General features: G+C 42.8%; 1 protein-coding gene across 7 annotated transcripts in view; it reads left to right on the forward strand.

Annotated features, from left to right (window-relative positions):
• The first annotated feature begins 17,942 nt into the window (after nt 1–17,942).
• The window catches only part of odr4 (odr-4 GPCR localization factor homolog), a 127,095-nt gene continuing 117,335 nt past the window's right edge, over nt 17,943–27,702 (forward strand). For 3 of the 7 annotated variants that reach the window (XM_068037384.1, XM_068037381.1, XM_068037383.1), the window contains exons 1-3: nt 17,943–18,062; nt 19,913–20,018; nt 20,749–20,846. The gene's annotated coding sequence lies outside the window, so the exon portion shown is untranslated. Of the gene's footprint in view, nt 18,075–19,912; nt 20,019–20,748; nt 20,847–27,702 lie in introns of all 7 variants that reach the window. The other 4 variants (XM_068037387.1, XM_068037385.1, XM_068037386.1 and 1 more) reach the window with 2 other exon arrangements.

The following is a 27,702-nucleotide window of genomic DNA, read 5'->3' on the forward strand; positions in this document are numbered from 1 at the left end:
ACATCGTTGGCACCAGCTGGACCTCATCGTTACAAGGCGAGCCTCTTTAAACAGTGTTCAAATCACACGCAGCTTCCACAGTGTGGACTGCGACACCGACCACTCCCTGGTGTGCAGCAAGGTTAGACTCAAACCAAAGAAGCTGCATCACTCCAAGCAGAAGGGCCGCCCGCGCATCAACACTAGCAGAATTTCTCATCCACAGCTGTTACGCAAGTTTCTAAATTCACTTGAAAAAGCCCTCCAAAACACTCCCACAGGGGATGCAGGGACCAAGTGGGCCCACATCAGAGACGCCATCTATGACTCAGCAATGACCACCTATGTGTGAAGGGGAATGCAGACTGGTTTCAATCTCACATTGAAGAGCTGGAACCTGTCATAGCCGCTAAGCGCATTGCACTGCTGAACTACAAGAAAGCCCCCAGCGAGTTAACATCCGTAGCACTTAAAGCTGCCAGAAGCGCTGCACAAAGGACAGCCAGGTGCTGCGCAAATGACTACTGGCAACACCTATGCAGTCATATTCAGCTGGCCTCTGACACAGGAAATATCAGAGGGATGTATGATGGCATTAAGAGAGCTTTTGGGCCAACCGTCAAGAAGATTGCCCCCCTCAAATCTAAATCATGGGACACAATCACTGACCAACGCAAACAAATGGACTGCTGGGTGGAACACTACCTGGAACTGTACTCCAGGGAAAATGTTGTCACTGAGACCGCCCTCAATGCAACCCTGTCTCTGCCAGTCACGAATGAGCTGGACGTACAGCCAACAAAATCGGAACTCAGTGATGCCATTGATTCTCTCGCCAGCGGAAAAGCCCCTGGGAAGGACGGCATTACCCCTGAAATCATCAAGAGTGCCAAGCCTGCTATACTTTCAGCTCTGCACGAACTGCTTTGCCTGTGCTGGGATGAGGGAGCAGTATCACAGGATGTGCACGATGCCAATATCATCATCCTCTATAAGAACAAGGGTGACCGCAGTGACTGCAACAACTACCGTGGAATCTCCCTGCTCAGCATAGTGGGGAAGGTCTTCGCTCGTGTCGCTTTAAACAGGCTCCAGAAGCTGGCTGAGCGTGTCTATCCTGAGGCACAGTGTGGCTTTCGAGCAGAGAGATCCACCATTGACATGCTGTTCTCCCTTCGCCAGCTACAGGAGAAATGCCGTGAACAACAGATGCCCCTCTACGTTGCTTTCATTGATCTCACCAAAGCCTTTGACCTTGTCAGCAGAAGTGGTCTCTTCAGACCACTAGAAAAGATTGGATGCCCACCAAAGCTACTAAGTATCATCATCTCATTCCATGACAATATGAAAGGCACAATTCAGCACAGCCGCGCCTCATCAGACCCCTTTCCAATCCTGAGTGGCGTGAAACAGGGCTGTGTTCTCGCACCTACACTGTTTGGGATCTTCTTCTCCCTGCTGCTCTCATATGCATTCAAGTCCTCAGAAGAAGGAATTTTCCTCCACTCAAGATCAGGTGGCAGGTTGTTCAACCTTGCCCGTCTAAAAGCAAAGACCAAAGTACGAAAAGTCTTGATCAGGGAACTCCTCTTTGCTGACGATGCTGCATTAACATCTCACACTGAAGAGTGTCTGCAGAGACTCATCGACAGGTTTGCGGCTGCCTGCAATGAATTTGGCCAAACCATCAGCCTCAAGAAAACGAACATCATGGGACAGGACGTCAGAAATGCCCCATCTATCAATATCGGCGACCACACTCTGGAAGTGGTTCAAGAGTTCACCTACCTAGGCTCAACTATCACCAGTAACCTGTCTCTCGATGCAGAATTAAACAAGCGCATGGGAAAGGCTTCCTCTGCTATGTCCAGACTGGCCAAGAGAGTGTGGGAAAATGGCGCACTGACACAGAACACAAAAGTCCAAGTGTATCAAGCCTGTGTCCTCAGTACCTTGCTCTACGCCAGCGAGGCCTGGACAACGTACGTCAGCCAAGAGCGACGTCTCAATTCATTCCATCTTCGCTGCCTCCGGAGAATCCTTGGCATCAGGTGGCAGGACCGTATCTCCAACACAGAAGTCCTCGAGGCAGCCAACATCCCCAGCATATACACCCTACTAAGCCAGCGGCGCCTGAGATGGCTTGGCCATGTGAGCCGCATGGAAGATGGCAGGATCCCCAAGGACACATTGTACAGCGAGCTCGTCACAGGTACCAGACCCACCGGCCGTCCTTGGCTCCGCTTTAAAGACGTCTGCAAACGCGACATGAAGTCCTGTGACATTGATCACAAGTCATGGGAGTCAGTTGCCAGCGATCGCCAGAGCTGGCGGGCAACCATAAAGGCGGGGCTAAAGCATGGCGAGTTGAAGAGACTTAGCAGTTGGCAGGAAAAAAGACAGAAGCTTAAGGAGAGAGCCAACTGTGTAACAGCCCTGACAACCAATTTTATCTGCAGCACCTGTGGAAGAGTCTATCACTCTAGAATTGGCTTTTATAGCCACTCCAGGCGCTACTCCACAAACCACTGACCACCTCCAGGCGCTTACCCATTGTCTCTCGAGACAAGGAGGCCAAAGAAGAAGATATCTTTCCTTCGGTAAGGAGATCAAAACTGCACACAATACTCCAGATGTAGTCTCACCAAGACTCTATAAATTGCAGTAAGCCATCTTTACTCCTATGCTCAAATCCTCTTGTAATGAAGGCCAACATACCATTTGCATTCTTAATTGCTTGCAGTACCTGCATGTTAGCTTTCAGTGATGCATGAACAAGGATACCCAAGTCCCTATGAAATTCAACATTTCCCAGCCTCTCACCATTTAAGAAATACTCTGCATTTCTGTTTTTCCTACCAAAGTGGATAAACTCACATTTCTCCACATGGTATTCCAACTGCCAAAATTTTGCCCACTTGCATAGCCTCTCCAAATCCCCTAGAAGCCTCTTGGCATCCTCCTCACAACTCACACTTTCACCTAATTTTGTGTCATCTGCAAACTTGGAAATATCACATTCAATCCTCACATCCAAATCATTGATATAGATTGTGAACAGCTGGGGCCCAAGCACTGATCCTTGCGGTACCTGACTACTCACAGCCTGCCAATCCAAAAATGACCCATTTATTCCTACTCTCTTGTTTTCTGTCTGTTAACCAGTTCTCAATCCATGCCACTATATTCCACACCCCCCCCCAATCCCATGTGCTGTAATGTTGTTTACTAACTTCTTGTGTGGGACTTGATCAAAAGCTTTCCAAAAATCTAAATATACCACATCGACCGGTTCCCCCTTAGCAATTCTGCTAATTACATCCTCAAAAAAACTCCAACAGGTTTGCTAAACATGATTACCCTTTCATAAATCCATGTTGACTCTGCCCAATCCTACCTTTATTTTCTAAGTGTCTGTTATCACATCCTTTATTATAGATTCAAGCATTCTCCCTCCTACTGATGTAGGCTAATAAGTCTGTAGCTCCCTGTTTTCTCTCTCCCTGCTTTCTTAAATTGTGGGGATACATTTGCTACCTTCCAATCTGCAGGAATTATTCCAGTGTTTATAGAATTTCGGAAGATGAACATCAATGCATCTACTATCTCTACAACAACCTCTTCCAACACTCTGGGATGTAGATCATCAGGTCCAGGGGCTTGATCTACTTTAAGCCCCATTAATTTCTCTAGTACTTTTTTTTTACTAATATTAATACCTTGCAGTTCCTCATTTATACTAGTTCCTTGATTCAGCATTATTTCTGGCAGGATTTTAGTATTTTCCTCCGTGAAGACAGACACAAAGTATTTGTTTAGTTTCTCTGCCATTTCCTTATTCCCACTATAAGTTCTCCTGACTCCACTTGAGATGGACCCACATTTGTTTTTGCTAATCTTTTCCTTTTTACATACCTATAGCAGCTTTTACAGTCCGTTTTTATGTTTCTTACTAGTTTACTCTCATTCTATTTTCCCTTTCTTAATCTTTTTCTTGGTCCTCCTTTGCAGAATTCTGAAATGCTTCCAATCCTCAGATTTACCATTTTTTTGGGGCAACTTTATATGCCTCTTCCTTTGCTGTATTACAATCCTTGATTTCTTTTGTTAGCCACAGTTGGAACACTTCCCTTGCTAGGTTTTGTGCATTAAAGGAATGTATTTTTGTTGTAAACTATGTATTAGTTCTTTAAATATTAGCCATTGCCTGTCTACCATCATACCTTTTAATGTAGTTTCCCAATCCACCATAGCCTATTTTCCCCTCATACCTTCATAGTTTCGTTTCCTTAGACTGAAGACCCTAGTTTCTGATTGAACTACATCACTTTCAAACTTAATGTAAAATTCTGCCGTATTATGGTCACTCTTTCCTCAAGGCTCCTTTACAACAAGATTATTAATTATCCCCTTTTCATTGCACAGTGGCGTAGAGGTTAGCACCGCAGCCGCACAGCTCCAGGGACCCGGGTTCAATTCTGGGTACTGCCTGTGCGGAGTTTGCAAGTTCTCCCTGTGACCGCGTGGGTTTTCGCCGGGTGCTCCGGTTTCCTCCCACAGCCAAAGACTTGCAGGTGATAGGTAAATTGGCCATTGTAAATTGCCCCTAGTGTAGGTAGGTGGTAGGGAATATGGGATTACTGTAGGGTTAGTATAAATGGGTGGTTGTTGGTCGGCACAGACTCGGTGGGCCGAAGGGCCTGTTTCAGCGCTGTATCTCTAAATAAATAAATAAAATACTAGATATAAAATAGCCCGTTCGCTAGTTAGTTCCTCAACGTACTGCTCTAGAAAACCATCTCACATACATTCCAAGAATTCGTCCTCCACAACATTAGCACAAGTAAAATTTACACAGTCTATATGTAGATTGAAATCCCCCATGATTACTGTATTACCCTTGTTACAATCTGGAGATTACTACATTTGAGGTCCTGCTTTTCAGTCTCTCTCTTAGCTCCCTGAGCTCTGCCTTCAGGACCTCATCTCTCTTTTTGCCTATTTCATTGGTGCTGATACGAACCACAATGTCTGGCTGTTCACCCTCCCCCCTCAGAAAGTCCTGCAGCTGCTCAGTGATGGCCTTGATCCGGGTACCAGGGAAGCAACATACCATCCTGGAGTCCAGTCTGCGGCCACAGAAACACCTGTCTGTTCCCCTCACTATCGAATCCCCTCTCACTATTGCTCTTCTGCACCTCATCCTCTTGCCCTGTGCAGCTCAGCCACATATGGTGCTGTGGAATTGGCTCTGCCTGAACTCCCAGACCAGCATGCCCATCAGTATTCAAAACTGAATACTGGTTGGAGAGAAAGATGCACTCATGGGATCCCTGCCCTGCTTGCCTAGTCCTCCTCATCCTTCTCGTGGTCACCCATTCCTTCTCTGCCTGCACATTTTTAAGCTGCAGGTTGACCACCTCAAGAAACATGCTATCCATGAAGTTCTCAGCCTTGCGGATGCTCCATAGTGATGTAGCCACCGCTCAAGCTTCAAAATCCGTAGCTTGAACTGCTCTAGGTGGCAACACCTCTGTCATCTCCACTCCCTTAAGTCCAAGCAATGCAGCCTTGAATGATTATGTGGACAACTGGTTTAGTCATTCATCACCATATTTTGCTGGAACACACAAAGCGTTATTGGTCCTCTGCCAAAATGGTTCAATCCATGATCATTCTGGAATGCAAAGGTAACCACCAACTTCTCCTCCACTACGAACTGCTTTCTTAAAATGCTCTCTCCTGCCTCCTCCACTCTCACCTCCAACAAGTGCAAGGAGCTCATGTCACATTCTTTGTCACTAAGAATGAGAAAATCCATTCAGCTGCCTCTGCTGCTTCTCTCCCTTCCCCAACGGGCCAAACTTCCTCTAAGGTTTTTCCCCTGCCCTAGCACTGAACTCGCATCTTTCTTTAGTTTTTCTCCCATCTTCCCTTATGCCTTCTCCAAGCTCACCTTGTTCACTGGACCCACCCCTGCTCCCTTGACCCTATTCCCACCAAACTACAGACCACCCAACTTCCCTTCCTGGCCCCCCCTGTCTGCTGACATTACTAATAGTTCTCTCTCAAGTACCATCCCTCTCTCTTCAAAACTGCCGACATCATCCCTCTTCTGTAAAAAATCACCCTTGACTATTTTATACTTGCAAACTACTAAAATCACAAAACCACAGAATTATTACAGTGCAGAAGGAGGCCATTTGGCCCATCGTGTCTGCACCGGCTCTCCAAAAGAGCAATTCACTTCGTGCCATTCCCTGCCTTCTCCTCGTAACCCTGCACATTCACCCTTCTCATATAACAGTCTAATTCCCTTTTGAATGCTTCAGTTGAACCTGCCACCACCACACTCTCATGCAGTGCATTCCAGACCTTAACCACTCGCTATGTGAAAAAGTTTTTCTTCATGTCACTTTTGCTTCTCTTACCAAATACTTTAAATCTGTGCCCTCTCGTTCATGATCCTTTCACGAGTTTCTCCCTATCTACTCCATCCAAACCCCACATGATTTTGAATACCTCTATCAAATCACCTCTCAGTCTTCTCTTCTCCAAGGAAAACAATGCCTCCACACCTTCCCGAAAGTGCAGCGCCCAGAACTGGATGTAATACTCCAGCTGAGTCCGAACTAGTGTCTTATATCAACTCAACATAACTTCCTTGCTCTTGTACTCTATGCCCCTATTAATAAAGTCCAGGATACTGTAGGCTTTATTAACTGCTCTCTCAACCTGTCCTGCCAGCTTCAATGACTGATGCACATATACCCCCAGGTCCCTCTGGTCCTGCACCCCCTTTAGAATTGTATGCTTTGTGATGGAAATCACACCTGCCAAATGGAAACATTAATTTGCTCATATGGACACTACTTGAAAATTTTTTACTGGGCATTGCAAAGAACTTTAAAAAAAAACACAGAACTGAGTGGCTGTAAACATGGTTGCACATTTGCATTCTGAGAGATATGAATGGAGAGACAGCGGGGGTGCTCCTTGATTCAATTAACAAGATTGGTCTGGATAACAGTGATGATCAAAAGACACCGACAGCTTTTGACTTTGTAAGAGACAAAACTCCACCCGCCCCCCACCCCCGAGTATGTCTGGGAGGCTCTGAAATCCAACAACCCTCCCAGAAGTTGCAGTTTCAAACAAAGAGATGGTTACATGACCTACCTACTGGTAAGACTGGGGCTTTTTGAATTGTGCCTCACAGAAAGGAAACAGACTGAAATTTTGAAAAACCAAGGAGAAGATCACTCTCTCTCTCTCTCTCTTCTTTCTCTAGTGAAGTCCCAGGAAAACCACAGTGGCGGCTTCTATGCTTCAAGACTACAGATAAAGCCTCTCTTCGGCCTTCTGGTACCAGAGGCGCAAGCTTGAAATTGTGTACTGAGGCCCAGTGAGGACGTCAGGGCCTTAACTTCAATTGAGGACATTGTATCAAGGACATTACCACCCAGTAACTGAATTCCATTTATTACAAACTCTACTTCAACACCCCGCCCCCAACTCTTTCGTCCCTCTGTATTGATTTGTGTGTGTGTCTCTCGTATGCATGCAAGCATGGTTGTATCGCATATTTTAGTAATTTTAACCGAGTTAGAGTGATAAGGCTAATAAACTTAAATCTTTCTTGTTTAAACCTAATAAAACCTGTCTGATTGGTTCATTTGCAAATACAATTAGAGTGCAGTGAGCAAAGGCTGACAGAGGTGATAAGCTAAAATCCCTGTGTTTTAAAAGATAAGCCCCGTCATGGTCAAACCAGGAAAGGGCCAAGATGGGAGCCTGAGACCCCTTTCTCACCCGGTCGTAACAGAAATTCCTTCCTTTTATATTGTTTCTCCATGTTCTTTCTACCAAAATGAATCACTTCACATTTCTCTACATTGAACTTCATCTGCCACCTGTCTGCCCATTCCACCAACTTGTCTATGTTTTTTTGAAGTTCTACACTATCCTCCTCACAGTTCACAATACTTCCAAATTTTATATCATCCGCAAACTTTGAAATTGTGCCCTGTACACCAAGGTCCAGGTCATTATTATATATCAGGTAAAGCAAGGGTCCCAACACTGATCCCTGGGGAACTCCACTACAAACCTTCCTCCAGCCTGAAAAACATCTATTAACCACTACTCTTTGTTTCCTGTCACTCTGCCAATTCCACATCCATGTTGCTATCGTCCCTTTTATTCCATGAGCTATGACTCTGCTCACAAGTCTGTTGTGTGGCACTGTATCAACCGCCTTTTGAAAGTCCATGCACACCACATCAACTGCAGTGCCCTCATCAGCCCTCTGTGTTACCTCCTCAAAAAACTCCAGCAAGTGAGTTAAACATGATTTTCCCTTAAGAAATCCATGCTGGTTTTCTTTAAGTAATCTGCATTTGTCCATGTTACTATTAATTTTGTCCTGAATTATTCTTTCTAGAAGTTAAACTGACTGGCCTGTAGTTGCTGGGCTTATCTTTACACCTTTATTGAACAAGGGTCTAACGTTTGCAATTCTCCAGTCTAAGGAAGACTGAAAAATTATGGCCAGTGCTCCGCGATGTCCACCCTCACTTCCTTCAGTATTCTTAGATGCATCTCATCCGGTCCTGGTGCTTTATCCACTTTAAGTACTGACAGCTTATCTAATACGTCCTCCTTATCAACTTTAAACCCCTCTAGTATCTGAATTACCTCCTCTTTCACCATTGCCTGAGTTGCATCTTCTTCCTTGGTAAAGACAAGTGCAAAGTATTCATTTAATACCTCAGCTATGCCCTCTGCCTCCATGCATAAATCCCCTTTTTGGTCCCTAATCGGCCCCACTCCTCCTTTTACCATTTACATGTCAATAGAAAACTTTGGGATTCCCTTTACTTTTAACCTGCCAGTCTCTTTTCATGCTCTCTCTTTGCTTCTCTTATTTGCTTTTTCACTTCCCCTCTGGACCTTCTATATTTAGCCTGGTTCTCAATAGTATTTTCTATCTGGCATCTGTCATGAGCATACTTTTTCTTCTTTATCTTAATCTCCACCTCTTTTGTCATCCAGGGAGCTCTGGATTTGTTTACCCTACCTTTCCCCTTCGGGGGAACATACATTGACTGTGCCCGAACTATCTCTTCTTTGAAGGTAGCCCAATGTTCAGCTACAGTTTTTCCTGCTAACCTTTGACTCCAATTTATTCACCTCAGCTCCGTTGTTTCCCCACTGAAGTTGGCTTTCCCTCATTTAATTATTCTTACTCTGGATTGTTCTTTGTCCTTTTCTATAATCAGCCTAAACCTTATGATACAATGATCACTGTCCCCCAAATGATCTCCTACTTATACTTGATCCACTTGGCTGAGCGGATTCCGAAAACATGACTCCGAGCTTCCGGTTGCTTGCCATTTCAACACCCAACTCCACCACCCCCCACTACTCTCATGTCCACATATCTGTCCTGGGCTTGCTGCAGTGTTCCAGTGAACATCAAAGCAAGCTCGAGGAACAGCATCTCATTTACCGATTAGGCGCGCTACAGCCTGCCGGACTGAACATTGAGTTCAACAATTTCAGAGCATGATGGGCCCCCCTTTTTATTTTTAGTTTTTTTTTATTATTTATCATTTTTTATTTGTTTATTTTATTTTAGTTTGTTTCATCATTCATTTTTTACCATGTGCCTACCCACAGTTTTTTTTCATGTTTGTGCTTTGGGCCAGGGCTGTTCAATTTTCTGTCAATTAACACCCTCTCTGCACAAATGCTTTGTCTTTCAGCACATCATTAACATACTGTTTGCCTTTGCTCCATGACCTTCTGGTCAGTTGTTTTCTGTGACCGTCTGTCCTATCAACACCTTGCCTTTTGTTATCTCTTGCCCCACCCCCGCTTTATTTGCTTAAAACTTGTTACATTTCTAACATTTGCCAGTTCTAATGAAGGGTCACTGACCTGAAATGTTAACTCTGCTTCTCTCTCCACATATGCTGCCAGACCTGCTGAGTATTTCCAGCATTTCTTGTTTTTATTTCAGATTTCCAGCATCTGCAGTATTTTGCTTTTATATTACTCTAATTTTTGCACCTCTGTTACAACCACAGTGAGGAAGGGGTCTCAGGCTCCCCTTTCGCCCTTCTCTGGTTTGATCGTAACAGGGTTTATTCTTTTAACACCATGATTTAGCTTACCACCTCAGTGAGCATTTGCTCCTGTTCCATAAATATAATTGTAAATGAACCAATCAGACAGGTTTTCTTGAATTTAAACAAGAAAGATGTAAGTTTATTAACCTTATCACTCTCAACCAGTTAAAATTACTAAAATACGCAACGCATCCACGCTCACATTCACACGGGAGGCATACACATACACACAAAGTTGGGAGATTGGAGTAGAGTCCTTAATAAAAATGGAATTTAAGTACTGAAGTTTAGTCCCAGAGTCCATAGTTGAAGCTGTAGTCCTGAAGTCCTCGCTGGGCCAAGTGCACAATATCGGGCTTGCTTCTCTGGTTCTGGAAGGCGGAAGAGGGGCTTTATCTGTGTCCCCTTAGTTGTTAGCTGTGCTAGGCTGTAGATTTGCAGCTGAGGCTTCTCTGCATCTTTGCTGGAGAGAGGGAGAGAGAGATTGCAGCACTCTTGCTGGCTTACAGTTACAGTGTCCTTCTGAGGCACAATTCACAAACTCCCAGAGTTACACAGGCAGTCATGTGATGTGACCACCTCTGTTTTTGAATCAGCATCTTCTGGAATGATCTTTGAAATTCAAGGCTGTTCAGACATACTTGGTGGTGGGTTGGGGTGGGGGGTTTGGCTCTTTCAAAGTCAATGGGTGTCGATGGCTTTTGACGATCAACATTGACAAAACCATTCCAGGTAATTTAATCAGAAAGTACCCCCATTGTTCTGGCTGGACTGGGTAATCACCTCTGTCTCCAGCCGGCCTTTAGCTTCTCATATGCAAATTGTGAGTGGCCATCTTAGCTGCTCTGTTCATTTTTTTTAATAAGTTATTTATAACAATTTCAGTAAAAGTCTCAGCCAAAGTTCCACATGACAAAATTAATATTTTCCATTTGGCATGTGGGGTTGCATCACAACCTCTCTGTAATTTCCTTGCAAATTTATTCCTCCACGTCCTTCCCCCTAGTTGGTGGCCTATAGACAACACCAAGCAATGTAACTGCACCTTTTTTATTACTTAGCTCTAGCCAAATTGATTCTGTCCTGGACATCCTTTTTCTCCAGCACTGCAATGCTCTCCTTAATCAATACTGCCCCCCCCCCACCCTTTTTTCTCTTTCCTATCTTTCCTGAACAACTTGTATCCAGGAATATTTAACACCCAGTCCTGCCCCTCTCTGCTACAGCCACAACATTATATTTCCACATGGCAATCCGTGCCTGTACCTCACCAATCTTATTAACCACACTCTGTGCATTCACATATATGCACATTAACCCTGATTTAGACTTTAATACTTTTTCCCTTCCTCTGACCCCACCTAATAACTTACTATTCCCAACTCTAATGCTATCTATCTCTCTCAGTATTCTGTGCCTCTTGGTATTCCTCTCTGATATTTCCTCCTGGTTCCCACACCCTGGACAAGTTAGTTTAAACCCTCAATAGCACTAGCAAATCACCCTGCAAGAAACTCAGACCTGGCTCTATTTAGGTGCAACCCGTCCAGCCTGTACAGGTCCCATCTTCCCCACAGCCGATCCCAATGTCCCAAGAATCTAAAGCCCTTCCCCCGCACCAACTTTCCACCCATGCATTCATTTGCTTTATCCTCCTATTTCTATACTCACTTGCGCATGGCACTGGGAGTAATGCGGAGATTACACCTTTTGAGGTCCTGCTTGCTAATTTTCTACCTAGCTCCCTAATTTCTGACCGCAGGACCACATCCCTCTTCCGACCAATGTTGACCATGACTTCTCCTGCCCCTTCAGAGAGCTCTGCATCCATGCTGTGACATCCGTGACCCTGGCATCAGGGAGGCAACATACCATCCTGGATTCACGTCTGCGGCCACAGAAACACCTGTCACATTTCAAACTTCCCTTTCCTCTCAAGTCCATGAACATGCTGTTGCCTCCCAAATCCATGCCCATCTTTCCTGCAATTCCATGTTTAAATCACTCCAATCAGGTTTCCACCCTGCCACAGTACTGAAATGACCCTTATCAAAGTTACATGACATCATGTAATGTGACCAGAGTAAACTATCCCTCATCGTCCTTCTTGACCTGCCTGCAGTCTTTAACATGGTTAACCATACCATCCTCTTCCAATCTCTCTTGCCTTTGGCGTACAGTTGGGTGGGACTGTACTCGCCTGTTTCTATTATCTATCCAGTCATAGGCAGAAAATCAACTGTAACATCTTCTCACCTTCCTCCCACACTGTTACCTCTGGAGTTCAAGGGTCTATCCTTGGCCCCCTCCTATTTCTCATCTACAAGCTGCCCCTTGACAACTTAATCTGAAAATACATCATCAGGTTCCACATTTATGCTGATGACATTTGGCCCATTCTCACCACCGCCTCTCCTGACCCCTACACTGTCTCTGATTTGTCATTCAGTACTAGATAAGCAGCAATTTCTTCCAACTGAACATAGGACAGAAAGAAACCATTGTTTTCAGTCCCTGCCACAAACTCTGTCCCCCAGCCACCAACTCCATCCCTCTCTCTGACAATTGTGAGGCTAAACCAGGCCATTCACAACCTTAGTGTCATATTTGACCCAAGACCAGCTGTCAACGGCATCCCCTCCATCACCAAGATCACTTACTTCCACCTCTCTAACATTACCCAACTCCGCACTGCTTCAGCTCATCTGCTGCTGAAATCCTCGTCCATGCCTTTGTTACCTAGACTTGACTATTCCAGCACTGTCCTGGCTTAAAATGGCTTTCAGTCTGGCAATGCGTCAATTTTAAAATTGTCATCATTTTTGTTTTCAAATCTATCTTTGTAACCTCCTCCAGCCTTACAACCTTCCAAGATCTCTGTGCTTCTCCAATTCTGGAGTTTTCTGCATCCCTGATTTTAATCACTCCACCATTGGCAGCCCTACTTTCAGCTGCCTTGGCCCTAAGCTCTGGAATTCCCTCCCTAAGTCTCTCTGTTGCTTGACCTCTCTCTCCTCCTTTAAGATGCTCCTTAAAACCCTTTGACTCTTTGACCAAGCTTTTGGCCATTTGCTGAATGTCTCATGTGGTCTGGCGTCAAATTTTGTTTGATAATGCTCCTGTGGTATCTTTAAGTGTCAGCTCAGTCGGTTGCACTCTTGCCTCTAATTTACATGGTTCTGGGATCAAGTCCCACTCCAGTGCTTGATCACGAAAATCAAGGCTGACGCTCCAATGCAGTACTAATGGAGTTCTACACTGTCGAAGGTACTATCTTTCAGATAAGACGTTAAAATGAGGCCACATTTGCCTGTTCAGGTAGATGTAAAAGATCCCATAGCACTATTTCAGAGAAGAGCAGGGGAGTTATCCCCAGTGTCCTGGTCTCAATTAACATCACAAAAAAAGATTATCTCATCATTATCACATTGCTGTTTGTGGGAGTTTGCTGTTTGAAAATTGGCTGCCATGTTTCCTACATTATAACAGTGACTGCACTTCAAAAATACTTTGTTGGCTGTAAAGCGCTTTGATATATCTGGTGGTTATGAAAAGTGCTATATTAATGGGAGTCTAATCTAAAGGTGTCATATAAATGAAAGTTGTTGTTGAAATGCATCCACCTTGAACTAATCTGTGTTTAGGGTATCTGCATCTGGCAGTGTGTTGGTAGTACAACAGCACCACAAACCAGGATTGATTCTCTTTAAGGATATGAAAGATGCTCAATAATTCAGCCCGTGCATAATCTCTCAGAATTTAATTAGAAGCCCTTTTCTTTTATAACAATTTATACTTTATCCTTTTAGTATAATGCCTTTAAATAATTCAAGGTGAAAATAACTGGAACCAAGAAAAGAAGGGATGAGTAATGGGGAAGTGATTGAAATTGAAATCAAAGAGGCAGGATTTCTGGAGGCCTTTGCAGGAGTAGCGAAATGTAGCAAGGCAGAGAGGCTAAGGAAAGTGTTCCAGAATGCATGCTGGAAATTGTGACGGGTTCTGCAGCAGAAAGACACAATCTGAACTGCCCATTGCTGCCGGTAACACAGATGACAATTCTGGCTCCACACCTAGCATGGTGAACCATACTACAAGCTAATTTGTTCAACTAAAAGGCAGTTTGTTCACAGAATAGCCACAGTCAAATAAACAGAAAACTTTGGGATTGGCATTACCGTCTCTTCATCACATCAGCACATCTGAATGGTGCAATGTTCACATCAACTGCAGTGGTGTTTGGAGGATGCTGATTATTTATAGTTCCTACCCAACAGAGCCAGCAAGTGAGCATCTCCCTCACTTTGTCCTTTTCGGATTTGTGGGGGTGATTAGGAAAGGTTCTCTGCTGGAAAACCGACTTATAAATTAAAGCAAACTCATCGGTCAGGATGGCCGCTTGCCGGGCTCTCTGAACCCGCTGCTCCTCTACAATGGTCTTTATGGAGTGTGGGAGAGGGTGTTTAAATTCCTCTAACAGAATTACTTCTCTGAGGTTCTCATAGCTGAGCTGTGCTTTAAGAGCTCTCAGCCACTGGTCAAAAGCCAGCTGCTTACTTCTTTCAAAGTCCAGATAAGTTTGATTAGCTTGCTTTTGAGGGTTCTAAACTTTTGGCAACAGGCTTTAGGTACTAATTCATCTGCCCGGAGGATAGCATTTTTGGTCAGTTCATAATTTGATGAACTCTCATCTGGCAACAGGGAATAAACCTTTTCCGGTTAGCTTGCTTTGTAGTAAAATAGGCCAGGTCTCAGCTGGCCATTTTAGCTGCCTTGCCAGTTTCTCAAAGGAAAAAAAAATCTTCTACATCCTCCTTATTGAATTTTGGAATTAATTGATCTAGTTTTAACTATTTTGTACCCAGTCATGAATTCCGCTCCTCCAGATTGGCTATGCATTCACTGGGGTTACTCTGTCGCCCCCTGGTTAACTCAAGCCGCTTCAACTTTCTTTCTTCACATTCTTTCCAGAATATTCTTTCTCTCTCCCTCTCCTCAAATTCAAGATTCTTCTGCTCCAATTGTATCTTTGCGAACAATACCCTGTCGGAGTCTGATTATAACACTGTTTCTGCTTCTTCAGATTCAAGGGAAAAATGGTTGACCACTAGCCTTCGGAATTCAGACCTCCTAGCCTTGCCATGTAGTGATCCCACACTGCTCAGCCATTTTTCTCAACTCCTCCATAGACAGTGCTTTTAACTTATCCCAAATTACTTCACCCTGGCTTGGAGAGCTACTAGCTTCAATTGCAGACATGTTAGATTTTTTTTTAGATTTAGAGATACAGCACTGAAACAGGCCCTTCGGCCCACCGAGTCTGTGCCGACCATTAACCACCCATTTATACTAATCCTACACTAATCCCATATTCCTACCACATCCTCACCTGTCCCTATATTTCCCTACCACCTACCTATACTAGGGGCAATTTATAATGGCCAATTTACCTATCAACCAGCAAGTCTTTTGGCTGTGGGAGGAAACCGGAGCACCCGGAGGAAACCCACGCAGACACAGGGAGAACTTGCAAACTCCACACAGGCAGTACCCAGAATTGATCCCGGGTTGCTGGAGCTGTGAGGCTGCGGTGCTAACCACTGCGCCGCCCATTTAGTTATTGTTAGTCTTCAAGCACACACAACCACAAGAAAACCTATATTGAAATCTTGCTCTTTTTTGATTGGGAACCCACTTTCAATTTGGCTTCCCACTTCCAATTTCTCTTGTTTGTCTGTGGGTAAAATCCAGGATGGTAGCACCCGAATTTCTGTTATGTCCAGGTGAGAAAGAGGTCTAGGGTTCCCTTTCAGCTTTCACCTGGTCTTACCGTAACATGGTTTAATTTTAAACACACTGTGTTTTTAGCTCGCCTTCAGTGAATCCTTGTTCACTGCTTTCCGATTATAAGGCAAAGAAACCAGCATAAACAGGTTTTCTTAGGTTTAAAGAAGAAAAGTTGAAATTTATGCCTACGGATACATGACGTGCCCCACGCTAGCATGCATATGCAATACACACATGCAGATAGATACAGAAAAGAGAAGAAAAATAAACTGGAAAGGTTTGAGGCAAAACACCTGCCAGACTGAACATTGAGTTCAATAACTTCAGAGCATGACGGGTTCCCCATTTTACTTTTATTTTTAGTTTTTTTTTTCCTTTTTAACATTTTTTTTCTGTGTTTATTTTATTTCATCTTAGTTTGTTCAGTTTGCTTACTCACTGTTTTTTTCATGTTTGTACTTGCGGCTGTTCAATTTTCTGTCCGTTAACACCCTATCTGTACTAATGCTTTGTCTTTAAACACACCATTAACATATTGTTTGCCTTTGCTCCACAACCTTCTGGTCAGCTATTCTGTGATCTTGTCCTATTTCTACCTTCTCTTTTGTTATCTCTTGCCCCACCCCCGCTTTACTTGCTTATAACCTTTTACATTTCTAATATTTGCTAGTTCTGAAGAAGGGTCACTGACCTGAAACATTAACTCTGTTTCTCTCTCCACAGATGCTGCCAGACCTGCTGAGTATTTCCAGCATTTCTTGTTTTTATTTCAGATTTCCAGCATCTGCAATATTTTGCTTTTATTTTAAGGTTTAAGGCAATATTGAAGAGTTGTTGTTATGGTTCTTCGAGCTCACTGTACAGTCCTTGGTTGTAGGTAGATCTTGCTTTTCGTTGCGGCCCAGTATTCTTGTTAAACCTTGTTCACTCTTGCAGTTCATGTATCATCAGTGGATTCGGAGGCTTGTGAGAAAGAGATGGGAGCGGACAGGAAAGAGATCTCAGTTCAGGAACAAACAGCTTTCTCCTCAAACTGTTCGTACAAATTCAAAAAACTCAGGTTGCCCAGCAGGTTAGTCATGTGACTAGCTGGTTTGGCCATGTCCGTTCGTGTCTTCGGCCATCTTAACAGTCAACCTGGAATGTGAGCTCCCCCACCTTCAACGTCTGGTGATCAAAAGTCCATTGCGGGTTGAATGTCAGGGAATGGCTGCTTTGTTCTTCCAAATACCATCTTTTAATCTGCAAATGACTTTTCCAGCCACGGCTGATCTGTTGAACAAATCCTTCCCTCACTCCAGTAACAGCTTAAAATCAATGTTCATGACAAAATTAATGTGCCTCATTCTTGGCATGCGGTGACCTAGCATGACACTGTTGTAATGTAGGAAATGCTGCATCTAATTTGCACACAAGCTACCACAAACAGCAATGTGATAATTACCGGATAATCGTTTTTTGTGATGTTCATTGAGGGCTAAATATTGGCTAAATATAGCACCTTTCATATCTTCTTGACATCCCAAACTGATTCACAGCCAATTAAGTACTTCTGAAGTATAGCCATTGTTGTAATTTAGGGAAATGAAATAATCACTGGATAATCTACTTCTGGTGGTGCTGGTTGAGTGACAAATGTTGCCCAAGACAGTACCCCTGTCCTTCTGCAAAAAGTGTCATGGGATATTTTAGGTCCACCTGAGTTTGAGAAGGCAGATGGTAGCACAGTTCTCTGTCTCACCTGAAAAGCAGTGCTGCACAAAGTACTAATCCGGATTATGTGCTCAAGCCTCTGGACCTTACACTGAAGTTGGCAAAAAAAATACACAAAGCCATTTTTAAAAGTATCCTGTTAATCAATGTTTGAATCCATTCGCATTTCCCTGTGCTGTAACTGAAATAAACTGGGAATTACACTGCGCTGTTGTATTGCTCCCTGTACGACCTCCATCCTGAGGGGGGCGCTGTTTGCTCTTCAGCGCGCGCCCAACCGTGAACCACAGTTTTCCGACCTGACCGCGTGCGCTGCGCTTCCGGCGGTTAGTGAGCCACACGTCATCAGTGTGGGCCATCGGCTCTGATTGGCCGAGAGCCGCAGCGGCGAAATCTGATCGAAAAAAAGATTTTTACTGGAGAAAAAGTGAAGGGGACAGAAAGCGAGAGGTAAGAGAAGAGGTACATACCGATATGTATAACAGCACAGTGGCTGGGCTTCAGTAAACTTACTCAAAGAATAGATGGACAGTCAGTTCGAGAGAGCGAGCTGCGAGAATCCTGTTTCTGACACATCATATTTACCAGTTGTTCCGCACACTCAACCTGAGCAAAACATTGTTTTTACCCGGCTGGAAACCCGAGACAATATCAGTCAACTGGGAACAATAGGATGGGAGGCATTCTGATCCAGGCGCCTGCCGCCTTATTATTATTTGATTATTTTGCTGTTATTACTTTGCTGACCTATTATCATTTGGAAGCTGTCGTTTGGTGACGCAACCTGAAATGACGTCTTCACTGTGAGGTCACAATAAACGCGGTGCCGTCACACTTCCCTCTGACCTCATAAGGTGACAGTAGCCCCTCCCCCTTGTCTCGATTAGAGGGCGGGGCAGTGGGGGTTCTTGTTACAATTTTAAACTTTGCAGTATCAGGTTGTCTTGTAAATACTCCAACTGTTGTCATTATTCTATTCCATAATCTATGGTTGGCCCTATTTTGATGCAATTATTCCCTGAAGGTTAACACTCCAGTGCAGTATTGAGGGAGTGTTGCATTGCCGGAGGTGCCATCTTTCAGATGAGATGTTTAGCCGAGCTCCCCTCTGCCCTGTCAGGTGGAAGTAAAAGATCCCATGGTACTATTTCAAAAAAAGTGCAGGGGAGCTATCCCCGGTGTCCTGGCCAACATTTATCCCTCAATCAACATCACAAAAACAGATTCTCCGGTCATAATTACATTGCTGTTTGTAGGAGCATGTTGTGTGCAAATTGGCTGCCGCATTTCCTACATTACAACAGTGACTACACTTCAAAAGAACGTCATTGGCTGTAAAGCATGTTGAGATGTCTGATGGTTGTGAAAGGTGCTATGTAAATGCAAGTCTGTCTTAATTGAAAGTATAAGCGCATAAAATTGTTTTTATATGGGCAGTGAAAGGGAAGCTTGTGGGAGGGTGGCAGAGGACAAAAGTAGATAATTATCATAGTTTTTAATTTAGAATTTTCTGCTTGTTGACAGTAGTTTTGGGTTCTCCTGTTTCTGTACTGATCTGCAAAAATGTACTCTTGGCCACCTATGTTGCATACTTGACCAGTATCATGTCTTCCAGAATTTGGGCAGCTCCATGTTAGTTTCCAGGTCAGTCCAATGTTGTGCCCATTAAAAATCTTTTTGTTTAAAATGTTGTACAGTGCTTTGACAATCTTCTCCTTAAATGCATGTAAGTTTCCATATAAGTTTTTTAAAGCTTTGCTAAAGGCTGATTCACATATTGGGATACCTGCAGACTTCAGATCTGTCCCATGTTTAATGCTGAAGTGTTGTGTTGCCAGGAAATGATGGATGAATTCTCAATTTGAGTGGTGAGCTGACCAAAAATTGTCATTGCAAAATGTGATCCTCTGTGCATTAATTCACTGTTTGCATTTGCAATAATCAAAATATTTTAACATCACTATCCCCTTTATCTTAAGATCAATTTATCTTTACTGCAAAGTCTCAATATTTTCCCATTCCCAAATTGTATACTGGAGGCCATCTGCCCTGTCTCTTAGGCCATAATGTTTGGAAATCAATGAAAGTATTGTCAAGTCTCTGATAAACTTTACTTACCAAAATATCTTGGAGGTGAAATTCCTCCTGTTCATAATTTAATGAAAACATCTGGTTTCTGGTAAAACTACCAGTTTGATTAATTTCAATCCTGGTGGTTCTTCCCTTGCTACTCTTTTTCTGGAGAATTGGTACCTATTCATCTTGCAATCTGCTTTTCCAATCTTTGTTTTTTTTTCTAGAATTCCCATTCCTACCAAAACAGAATGTGTATTTTGGGGAGCTTGTGGAGTCTCTTATGTTCAGTATATCAAGCACTGTAAACCATACCAAAGGAGGTGTACAAAGGTAGATATCTCATCCCAGCATTTCTATAAACATAAGTGTCTGCAATCCACATTATTCTCAGTTTAGTTAACATTTGTCATTCTTATATTGATTTTGGGGATCTATTTGTAAGTTCCTATGCTGGGATAACTCATAAATATGATTTTTGTGAATCTTCCGTGTAGTCGTGACAAAAATGTAAAAGTCAAGGATGAGGAAAGCTCATCTCTCTAAGCTTCTAGTTGTGCCAAACTAGGATCAAGATGTGCTTTGAACTTCCCTGAAGATTGTAGCTCTAGTACCCTGCCTGGCATATTATTTCCAGACATTTCCTTCATTTCTTTCAGGTATCTGATATAAATTTATTCTTCTCTTTATATTTATGGCCTCCATTGTGCCTATTATTTGGAAATAGTGTTTTGGTTAACAATAGTAATCAAACTGTACAATGTTTTATAGACTTCACTGAAGCATATGTATAACTGCAGATTTGTTCTCAATAAACCCAAAATGCTAGTGAAATAATTAAGAAGAAAGTGCAGTCTACTTTTGCCCTAGAATCATAGATGTTGTAAAAGGCGATTGATATCTGTAAACCTTCTGCTGCTAGAGTCTCTCAAAACAGAGATTTTTTTTTGTAGAATTTCACTCCTTTAATATTGTGAAGTTTAACTCCTTTGGGGGATATTGAATTATGGGCAGCTTTTTCTCATTCATGATGTCACTGGAGTCAAACTTTATGTTGTCACAGGAAGGGAGTTCTACATAGAATATCTGTTCCAAAGTAGCTGCAGCTAGCAGTTCTAAAGCATACAACTGGTTAACAAAGGGTGACTTGAGTAAATACCGGTAAGTGTAAAAGTATTTAACTCTCTTTATAACATGTAGGATTGTGTGGCATTATGTCAATTATACTTCCCCCTTTAATCCTACAGTGTAAACAGCATGAAATGCAATGACATTGATATCGCTCTCTATTGCCAACAGCTGCCAGCAAACCAGAACAGCGAAAACTAAACTCTTAGGAAAAACATGTAAAAAATTATTTTTAAAATACCAGGCAGGAATTGTGGGCCCGTAATTGAGAGAGAAACCACAAGCTAATCAAACAATATCTTTGTTTCATAAAAACTTTCAACACAACAATAAAGATAAAATAAAAGCAAAATAATGCAGATGCTGGAAATCTGAAATAAAAACAGAAAATGCTGGAAACACTCAGCCGATCTGGCAGCATCTGTGGAGAGAGAAACAGAGTTAACGTTTCAGGTCTGTGACCTTTCATCAGAATAAAGACAAAATAGTTGCCTTTCAAACATACTAGTTTGAAACAAACTTTTAAAGATAATTTTTTTCTGTTAATGCTATTTCTGCACTTCTGTGTGTTGGATCACTTAATTCACACCTAATTTATGTTGCCAGATAAGCAAAGGTGGCTAATACTGACTACATTGCCTCCTCCTAACAACAACAACACATACATATATATACATATTGCCTTTAATGCAATAAAAGGTCCCAAGGTGCTTCGCAGGAGCATTACCAAATGAAATTTGACACAGCTACATGAGATACTAGGACAGATGAACAAAAGCTTGGCCAAAGAGGTAGGTTTTAAAGAGCGACTTTAAAGAGGAGAGAGAGATAGAGAGAAGGAGAAGTTTTGGGAAGGAATTCCAGAGCTCAGGGCCTTGGCAGCTGAAGGCATGGTCACCAATGGTGGAACAATTAGATTCAAAATATGCAAGAGTCCAGAATTGGCGGAATGTAGAGATCTCGGAGGGTGGCAGGTTTGGAGGTAGTTACAATGGTTGGGGGAGGGACGAGGCCATGGAGGGATTTGAAAACAAGGATAAGAATTTTAAAATCGATATATTGCCAGAATGGAAGCCAATGTAGATCAGTGAGCACTAGGATGATGGGTGACAAGACTTGGTGCGAATTAGGATATGGGCAGCAGAGTTTTGAATGAGTTTAGGTTCATGAAGAGTGGAAGATGTGAGGTTGACCTGGAGAGCATTGGACTAGTCAAGTCTAGAAGTAACAGAGACACAGATGAGGGTTTCAGCAGCAGATAAGCTGAGGCATGATCAGAGAACGGGCACTGTTACGGAAGTGGTAATCGGCACTCTTAGTGATGATGTGGATATGTGGTTTCAGTGTTAAAGAGGACTCGAAGGTAGTGAATGTTCTGTTTCAGCTTCAGACAGAGGGATGGAGTTGGTGGCTAGGGAACTGCGTTTGTAGCATAAGAAATGTCAAATTTCAGACAGCGCATCTTTTGTGATGCTGCAAATATGAGTGAGGTAAGCCATATTTTTATCTGAGTGACTATTGACAGCACGGCCATATTGCTTCCATCGACGTCGCAATGACTATTGACACCACACGACCAATTTGCACCATGTCACTAGATATGTCCTATTTCTAAATACTTAAAATCAGAGCTACACCAATTTACTTTGACCTACAATGATTGGAATTGAAGGCATATACATTTAGAAAATACTATTCTATGTTTATATATTTTTTCAAAAGTTATGGATGTGTCTAGTAACACTGCTTTGTCAGTGGCAGTTTTCTAGCCCTAACTCGAACTGCTGATCCCAAACCGCTAAATCTAAATCGTGCAGTGTCAATTGTGGTTTCAAACCCTAGCTCTAACACTTTTAATCGACTAAACCTAAATTGCATAGCATCAATAATCATTGTGCCATCATCTATGGTGCAAGTTGACTTTGTATTTATACTTTTTCTTCTGTAGCTTTAGGTCAAAACAAAACACCAAATAATCAGAATACACTATGTTACCGTTTCTCTTTTCATTATCTGAAAATCAGGGCTGTCTTGTTACATAACAAAATGCACAATTTTTTATTCCTTCTCATCTGCATTAATTGCAGTGCTCAAAAGGGAAGTCTCCGGGCTGCTAATAGGAAGCTGTGATCATAGTAGTTTATCCTTCATATGAGCAGATGCACTGTTAAATTGCTTATCTCTTGAAAGTCACACCTACTCCCCTTTCCAGCCCTACTCTTTAAATCTGAGCAGGTTCTGCCAGGACCACTCAGCTCCAGCTCCAATTGCACCCTTGGTCCAAACATGGACAAAAGAGCTGAAGTCCAGAGGTGAGCTGAGGGTGACTGCCTTTGACATTAAGATAGCATTCAAATGAAAGTGGCTCCAAGCAGTCCTAATAAAATTGAAATTGGGGATCAGTGGGAAAATTGTTCACTGGCTAGAGTCATACCTGGCACATAGGTTATAGTTGTTGGAAGCCAGTCACCTCAACCGCAGGATATAGCTGCAGGAATTCCTCAGGTACCTGGCACAAAGGTTATGGTTGTTGGAGACCAGTCACCTCAACCACAGGACATTGCTGCAGGAATTCCTCAGGTCAATATGCTAGGCACAACTTCCTCAGTTGCTTCATCAATGGCCTTCCCTCCATCATAAGGTCAGAAGTGGGGAAATTCGCTGAGGATTGCACAGTGTTCAGCTCCTTTTGCAACTCCTCGGATAATGAAGCAGCCCATGCCCACATGTAACAAGACTGTGACAACATTCGGGCTTGGGCTGATACATGGCATGGATGTTGCTTGCCGCTTAACAGTCAGGAAATAACCATCTCCGGCAAAAGAGAGCCTTACCACCTTGCCTTGATATTCAATGAAATCACCATCATTTTGTGTCCCACCATAGACATCCTGGGGGGGGTGGTGTGGGGGGTGATCACCGTTGACCAAAATCTCAACTGGACCGTCTATGTAAGTGTTCTGGCTGCTGGAGCCGGTCAGAGGCTTGGTATTATGCAGCAAGTAACTCAGGTCCTGACTCCCTAAAGCTTTTTCTCCATATGCAGGGCACTAGTTGGGACTGTGATGGAATACTCTTCTCTTGTTTGGATAGTTGCAACTACAACAACATCAAGAAGCTTGGTATGATCCAGGGCAAATCAGTCCACCAGGCACCTCATCCACTAGCCTAATTGTCCATTCACTCCACCACTGGCATACCCTGGCAGCTGTGTACACTATCTACAGGATGCACTGCAGAAACTCACCAAGGCTTTTTTTGGCAACATCTTCCACACCCATGACCACTGCCACCTAGTAGAACAAGGGGAACAGGTGCATGGGAACATTGTCACCTCCAATTTCCCCTCCAAATCACTCAGCATTTTGACTTGGACATATTGCATTGTTCCTTCAACTGTTGTTGGGTCAAAATCCTGGAACTTACCACCTACTATTAACATATGGACTGCAACAGTTCAAGAAGGCGACCTACTGTCATATTCTGAGGTGCACCTAGGGCTGGGCAATAAATACAGGCCTGGCAAGGACACCTCCATCCCAAGAATGAATTTTAAATAAAAGGTTCTGTGCCAGACAAGATTGCTATCAACTGAGCTAATCAATCAATCCAAGTCACTGTTAACTCTTTACACAAGAAAATAAGTAAATGTAATTACATTTACCCATCCTATCCCTTCATCCCAATTTCCTTCATCCACCTATTCAATCTAATCATGAATGTTGACAAAGTTTGTGCCTCTGTCACTAACCCTGGAAGTGAATTGCACAGTTTCATAACTGTATAGAAGTTTCTCTTGCTTTCTGTTCTAAATCTCTTGCATTTAATCTTTTATCTATAGCCCCTCATTCTTGACCCCTTGAGTGCTAGAAAAAGTCTGCTTTTACCATTCTTTCATAATTTGAAACACTTCAATCATATCGCCCCATAACCTGCGCTGTTCTAACAAAAAGATCAATTTTTATCGTCTTTCCTCGCATTCGTATTTCCTCATACCAGGCAGCATCCTAGTGAATTTGCGTTGTGCACTTTCTGAAACCTCAATATCTTTCCTATAGTGCAGAGCACATAACTACACACAGTACTCTGAGGTTATATTCAGCTTATCTTGGCTTTTATATTCTACATATAATAAAACCTAGAATTTCATAAGTTGTTTTTTTACAGCTTTATCAACCTTTATAGTCATGTGAGCCTGCACCCCAAATTTCTCTGCTCTTCCCCACCAGAGTCTGCTTCCATTCAGAATGTAACTGCTACTGTTCTTTTCTTCCTAAATGCCATGACCTTGCTAATTCACTCCATCTTTAAAATCCTCCTTAAAACCTATCTTTATGATCATACTTTCGCTTACCACTCCTAACTCTTCTATTACTGGTTGGCATTCTTTTCTTGTCTGTAAAGTGCCTTCGGATGTTTTCTGTGCGAACAGGCTGTATAAATGTTTTTTCTAGGCCTTTTCTAAATTTGCTTTGACTTTTCATATGATTTTGTTGCTGTCTTATTTACAGTGGTGGAAAGAGAAATCACATGAAGCTAATATTTAGGATGCGAATAGGTAACTGCATTGTGGCAAAGTAGATATGATGTAATAGCGTTATATAATAAGTACTGATTTTTTTCCCAGCCCATTATGATACTGTTACCCTCCCAAAAGTACTTTGTGTCAGTATATGTTACAAAGAACTTACCTTAAATCGAATATTCTATTCTGTATTGTGTTTCTTGTTACTGTAGCTTATATAAAAATGCATTTTATTGAAACTTGAAAATCCTTTTCTAATGAGAACTGCTATAAAATACAACTTTATGGCACAGAAGGAGGCCATTCCACCCATCATGTCTGTGCCAGCTGTAAAAGCGCTATCCAGCCTAATCCTACTTTTTAGCTTTTGGCCCATAACTTTATAGGTTACGTCACTTCATATGCATATCCAAGTATTTTTTAAATGCGATGAAGGTTTCTGCCTCTTCCATCCTTTTTGGCAGTGTGTTCCAAACCTCCACCATCCCGGGTGAAAAATTTTCTCCTGAGCTCCCCTGTAATCTGTCTGTCAATTTCTTTAAATCTATGCCTCCTGGTTATTGACCTCGCTGCTAAAGGAAATAGGTCCTTCCTATCCACTCTACCCTTGTCCCTCATAATTTTATACAGCTCAATTACAACTCCCCTCAGCCTCCTCTATTACAAAGAAAACAATTCCAGCCTATCCAAACATTCCTTGTACAATGTCCTCGTAAATCTCCACTGTACCCTCTCTATTGCGATCTCTTCCTCCTTGTAATGCAGTGACCAGACTGTAGTCAGTACTCTAACTGTGGCGTAACTAGTGTTTTGTACAGTTTTAGCATAACCTCCCTGCTCCTATATCCTGTGCCTCGGCTAATAATGGAATGTATGCTGTATGTCACCTTAACCACTTTATCTACTGTTGCCTTCAAGGATCTGTGAGCATGCACTCAAAGGTCCCTCTATTCCTTTATGCTTCTCAGTATCTTTCAACTATTGTTCGCTTTTCTTGTTTGCCCTCCCCAAATGCATCACATTACACACTTCACCAGATTGAATTCCATTTGACACTTTTCTGCCCACATGACCAGTCCATTGATATCTTGCTGCAATCTACAGCTTTCTTCTTCACCATCAACCACACAAACAATTTTTGTATTGCCTGCAAACTTCTTAATCAAGCCCCTACATCTCAGTTAAAATCATTGATATATACTATGAAAAGCAAGTGATCTAGTAGTGAGCCTGTAGAACCCCACTAGAAACAGCCTTCCAGTCACAAAATCACCTGCCAACGATTACCCTTTGCTTCCTGCCTCTGAGCCAATTTTGGATCCAACTTACCACTTAGCCTTGGATCACATGGGCTCTTACTTTGAGAAGAATCTCATTGTTAATCAATTTTTAAAAAAGTTTAAAGGAATTTTTGTTGTAGTAAGAATAAGATTTTCCCTTTTTAAATTAAATTTTTCTTCCCATTTCCCTCAATTGGTTCTTCTGTACCTTCCCTAGCTGAGAGTGTAGATGTGTTTCCGTATAATCATCTACTCCACTGTCAGATTGCTTGTTGAGTAGATTGGAGTAACTTAGGTCATTGATTCGTCCATGAACCTTTTCGCTCCTTCCCCAGGGAGAAACACTTGCCTCTTCAGTACTTATCCAGCTTGATATGGGTGAAAAGGTGACAGGAGAATAATATGCAAGAAGCTGTATCATACTGCTCTGTGGTGCAGTGTGCTGACTTTCCAATGCACCTATCTGCGGTCTACAAAGCCACCCACAACATTATGGCAATTTAAAAATAATAGGGTAGAGTTTCCTCTTTGGGCACAATTGAGAAATTGCACCTAAAATGCATTGGTTAAGAGCATACGAAATAGGAGTGGGTCAAGGCTGATCCTTGACCTCAACTCCACTAACCCACCCGAGTCCCATATTCTTTGATTCCCTTAGAGACCAAGGGCTCGAAATTGATTAGCTCCGTTATTTGTATGCAGGGGTTGCGATTCATGATTTGCCTGCACCCATTCAGATCAAGGTAGGCAACACAGAAACCTCATCTAAATGATTGTAGCATTGGCCCGAGCAGCTCGTGTGGTGCCTTCTACTCCTGAACGCTGCCTGCAGCATGTGTACACAGCAAGAGGGCCAGGCAGTGTTGTTTGCCGACCACATGATATAGGTAGCCTGCTCCTGTTAAAGGCAGGCAGGCTGTTTGTTCAAGGGCAGCCACACAAAAAGATCACTGCAGTGTAAACTATTGCGAAGTAAACAGGGCAGACAAAGGGAAACCATAGTGACAGATACGGTGCTGGAGATTAATGGTGGAGGTGGGTAGGAGGAGGGATGCCACAGGTCTGCGGGCCAGGAGACCTTCAA

This window comes from Heterodontus francisci, chromosome 8 (assembly GCF_036365525.1).
Source record: "Heterodontus francisci isolate sHetFra1 chromosome 8, sHetFra1.hap1, whole genome shotgun sequence".
Taxonomy (NCBI): Eukaryota; Metazoa; Chordata; class Chondrichthyes; order Heterodontiformes; family Heterodontidae; genus Heterodontus; species Heterodontus francisci.